A 5,509-nucleotide genomic window follows, 5' to 3' on the forward strand; every position below is an offset into this window, starting at 1 on the left:
ATTACAGCACAGAAAAAAAAAAAAAAAAAGAGGGAGAAAGAGAATATTCTTAAAGGGGAATGAATGTAAGGCCTTCTTTTTAGAAAGATTGAACCTCCTTATGTCACAATCTTGTAAATGTATCAAAGTTGTCCAATTGGATTAAACTAACTGAGATCCATCCATAGAGCTAAGGAAAGAGGGACTGGCTCAGAGGAAATATGAATCGCTCTAAAATCAAATTTTTGCTAGTAAGGAGGGGAAAGGAAATGGGATAAATGTTGGGTAGGCAAGCAAGATGAGGAATAAAAAGGTTCTGCTGTTTTGTTTTTTTTTCTTTAACCTGTTCATCTTTTAGCAATATACCATGACCCTAACCTATTGTCTTGTATCATTCCCATGGTTTGCCCTGTACCAAACACCATTTGAACATCTTTAATGAACTACAAAATGTAGACAAGTCTTGAATTATGGTAGAATTTTACAAGTAAGCACCATTCTTGCTAAGTGTAACTCAAAATTTGCACTTTATATTAGTTATATTTCTTTCAAAAGATTATTTCAATCTTTTAGTCATGTCCATTTAAAAGTGTATATCCAAATTTCCTCCTTTACTGCTGTATGAATAATATGGGTGCCTCCAAAAGGCTAATGACTTTCTTAGGGTCTTTACATCTAGTTAATCACAATTCTGTATTAGAACACAAGTTTCTTCCACTCTATTTCCAAGGCTTGCTGGTTACATTCTTGGTAGACTCAAATGAAAAGCTCCCATCATTCTTTATCACTGGACACCGACATCTTCCTCTCACAAAATCTGCATCTCTTTCCTATCCTCTTCCTTTCAATATAGAATCCATTCAATGTGTGATTCCAGAATTGTGCTCCACTCCATTAATTCCCCAATGGCCAGATTTAGGTCCCAAATTTCACGATGTTGTGGAAATATAAGAAATTTTTAAATCACTTTAACTTAATCTCTATCACTCACTTTAGGAAATTACATAATTGCAGAGAGATTCTCCTTTCTCCCTTACACAATGAAAAAAAATATATTACTGTTCTGAAATGACTGGTAAAATAAGAACAAATGAGATAAAATGAACCTTGTACATAATAGACAATAAATGATAGCAATTACTTAGTTGATTTTGCTGCTGGTGCTACTATTATCTACAAATTATAGTAGATATTTCAGCCAACACCCCTGAAGGCTTTGGATTATGTTTCTTCCTTAGTATCTTTGTTCACAAAGTTTCCTTTGACTAGAATGTCCTTTCCTGTTATATTTACTACTGAAATTCACCTCATCTTTTAAGGAAAAATATTTGTAACTTTTTGTATTCTTTAAACATAATATCATGAATAATGATGCTGTAATTAGTTCCTTATATAGATTTAATCTCTATAACAATTTTATCTTTCATGTATAATTTCATAATTTTATCATTTATAAGAAACCATAAGCACAAAATGATCAAAGTAGTGAAAGACACAGGGAGAAGCACAAGAGTTAAAGGCAACAAAGGTGAATACTATGACATACACACACCTGCAATAGCAGTAACAACAGTAATATATGCAAGACAGACACTCAAAATGGATGGGGTGCGAAGGTGAATGGGACTACACCCATAAATATAAATATAAATATAAATATAAATACACACACACACACACACACATATATATACAGGCTTGACAGAGGATATCTCTATCTGTGTATTTATATACACTGCAAATATATCCACAAACGCAGTAGAGCATACATGGAGCGAAGTTATGAAAATTTCTTAGTCATAACCAAATACCTTGAGGGAATGAGTTACTTGGGAATTACTAAGGTCAATTGGCATAACATAGTTCACAAAGACAATGTTCTGCATCCTATTTTGGTGAGTAGTGACTGGGATCTTCTAAGCTTCTGAGAGACCATCTAAGATGCAACCATTGGTCTCTCTCCGTCTGGAGCAAAGAAGAGTGAAGGCAATCAAGAAAAAAAGAAGCAATTAGTTCAAAGGACTAATGGACCACATGAACCCCAGCCTTCATGACCCTCAGACCAGAAAAACTAGATGGTGCCTGGCTACCACTGCTGACTTATTCTGAAAGGGAGTGCAGTAGGAGTTCCTAGATAAGTGGGGGGAGGGGGGGCGATGTGGAAAAAAACTAAAAATAATAAAGCAGACCAGGCTTATGGTCTTATAGAGACTGGTAGAACCCCCAAACCTATGTCCCTCAGATACCCTTCAAGCCTGAACTCACCCCCTTGGCTCAACTTTCAGCCAAACAATATACAGACCTATAGGAGGTAATATACGCCTTAGAACTGTCAACCATACAAGATCAAAAGGACAGCATTTGTCCAGAGATAAAGCTAAGAAGAAGGAAGGGAATGGGAAGAAAGGACAGAAGGAAGTGGTGGGCGTGGGGAGGTATTGCCTTGAGAGGACTGCAATGAATGTCTCAAAACAGAATGTGTATGGATTGTTGAACGGGAAACCAATTTACTCTGTAAAGTTTCACCCAAATCACAGTAAAAGTTAAAAAAGAAAGAAAGAAAGAACAAAAACAAACAAAAGCAAGCAGAGAGGGAGGGACTTGACTGCCACCAAGAAAAAAGAGCTGGGAGCATGTCCTTTGGACCCAAGGGCCCTGTGTCAAGAATCTCATAAACCCAGGGACAGATTGATGCTAAGACACATGGAGATCTCCAAGGAACACTGTGTCCATAGATGTTGACAGAAGACAAGGACTTTTCTCCAGAGCTGACAGAGAGAGAAAGCCTGCCCCACAAGCTAGAACCTTGAATTTGAACTTCTAGCCTCCTAAAATGTGAGAAAATAAATTTGTTTATTAAAGGCAAAAAAGTAAAAGAAGAGAAACCCTAAGAAGGCATGATCATGTGATTAATATTATGTTGTTGTTGTTTTTGTTATGTGCTGTCGACTCGGCCCTGACTCATAGAGACCCCTCCTTGGGTTTCCAAGGCAGTATCACTATGGAAGTAGATTGCTCAACCTTCCTTCTGAGGAGTGGCTGGTGAGTTTGAACTGCCAGGCTTCTGGTTAGTAGTCAAGTGTCTTAGGCACTATGCTACCAGAGCTGGGAGAACAAATAGTTGGTTTGTACATATATAATGTAGTGGGAGCAATGAGAAGAAATTTTATCTTGAAAATAATGTAGATATATAATAAATTGAAAATAAATTCTCTATATTGAACAAATCTCTATAATATGAACAAGATTGAAAAAATGAAACCTGAGAGTTAAGTATCTGCCTACATAAATCAACACATTCTTCCTCTCGTACCGTGAAAAATATTTATTACCATCTAAGATTCTGAGTCACTCAACCATTTGGATTGAAATCAAGGTTTAAATGCAGATGAAATACATTTTTAAGCAGTGCACCAATAATCAATAAGACTTAATAGTAGATTCCAGGATGCAATAGTCATTTGGAGACAGAACTTAAAGAAAGTTGTCTGAGGGCAGAAGACACTAGTAAAGACTTCAAGCAAAGGCAGTGGAGGTCCTCCTAGATGCTCTGCCATAGTTCTGAGTAAATCTTGCCTAGACCTCGTCATCACCTCAGGGAACACAAGCTTTAGTTCTAGGACCAACGCAGATGGAGAGATAAACCCATTAAAACATTCTCCCCTGACTACAAAGAGGTAAAAAAATTAAAAAATGCATTGAACAAAATGACACAGAATGTTGGCTCCTGAGAGAAGTCTGATGGTGCAATCCCAGGTACTTGGGAAGTGGTGTTCATTACAGAGCTGATTCATTTCCAAGTGATCCAAAAGACACCAAAAATGGAGTGGGTTTGAGAAAGTGGACTTGGCAGAAAATCTTGCCACCAGCCACTGCCACTCCTCAGAAGGAAGATTGGGCAATCCATTTCTGCAGTGCTACCACCTTGGAAACCCAAGGATGGGTTGCCATGAGCTGGATCCAACTTGATGACAGTAAGTTTGGTCCTTTTTTGGTTCCTCGTACTCAGAAGTATCTGGTTATATCCTTTTTCAGTCAATAAGCTTTAGCAAAGATTGAATTGCTCATGGTGATTTATTGAACGCCTTAACAACCAAATAGGTTATGAATTTTATTAGTAATATGGTAGTCACATAACTTATGTCTATGCTTTTGTTAAATTTAATTTATTTATATCTCAAGTCTGTCCAAAAATTATCTGGGGATAATTTCAGTAGTTCACATATAGCTATTATCTAGTAACACTGTCACATATTAATTCATCAGCTGACAAGATGTCTGACCAACAATGGGTACCTCAATATCTCTAGCACTACAGAAAGGCCTTGGAAAGATGATTTAGGTCTGATGACCTCTTGGGGACCCTGTATTCCTCACATAAATATTCCCACAGAAGTTCTTTGCTACACCTACAATTGATAATAGCAAGTAGTACAATTTTCTGAACACCTGTTCCACCCTGGACATAAAGATCTTATTTGAAAAAAAAAAAAAAAAAAAAATCTCTGGACCTTGATAATTAGGGAAATATCCTCCAAAACATTATTTTCCCCAATGTGAATCAGCCAGAAAGCGGCAGGTCTTGAGTAAACTTAAGCTAAAGTCCCTGCTCTTTCTATCACAACACATCTTGGAGATTTGGCTGGGGTTATCCCCTCATACTGACATACATTATCAATAAGGCAGCAACCAAAAGCAAACCAAACTCACTGCCATCAAGTTGGATCTGACTCAGAGTGACCCCTCCTTGGGTTTCTAAGACAGTATCACTACAGAAGTGGATTGCCCAATCCTCCTTCTGAGGAGTGGCTGGTGGGTTTGAACCGCCAGCCTTTTGGTTAGCAGTCAAATGCCTTAGGCACTACACCACCAGAGCTTCAGAAAAAAGACCCTCATCTGACCATCAACTAATTCCAGTTTCCAGGTCATCTATTAAGGTGTCATTTGCAGGACACCTTTGTATGTCACCTGGGAGTGATAGTAGCTACACATTATTGGAACTAAAGGCCAGTGTGGGAATAAATGTGTCAGAATTGACTCAAAAGCAGTGAGTTTGGTTTTAGTTTGACTAAGAAGTCCATGTGCTTGACTCCTACACTGTGTTGTCTCTGTTCCAAAGCATTTTCAAATTCACAGGACTTGTTTGATTCAGTCTGTGGCAATCTGAGAAAATACAAAACATGATTTTCAGGACTGAAGAATCACTCGGTGTAAGCTGCAGAACCCAAGGTAGGATTATGAAAGCGGGCCTCCTTTTCTCCCTATTGCCTTAATCTTCCTCTCACATTCTGAGAATCATAAGTGAGTAAGCATAGCCCCTCTTTCTCTCCTAAAAGAAAGGAAGATGAAACAGTATCTTCTCTATCTTAAGTTAAACATAGGAGTCTGATTGCAAACTCTGGGTTATCCAGCCTAGCTCATGTCCTCGTGAAACTGTCTTTGTGATCTCACTAGCAGTTGATTTGAGGATTTCTGTAGAATCTTGGAATAGGTAACATTAGAAAGAAAGAATTAACTTAAGATGTGCATG

Source organism: Orycteropus afer, unplaced genomic scaffold (genome assembly GCF_000298275.1).
Source record: "Orycteropus afer afer isolate SDZICR_OR568_19922 unplaced genomic scaffold, OryAfe1.0 scaffold00106, whole genome shotgun sequence".
Taxonomy (NCBI): domain Eukaryota; kingdom Metazoa; phylum Chordata; class Mammalia; order Tubulidentata; family Orycteropodidae; genus Orycteropus; species Orycteropus afer.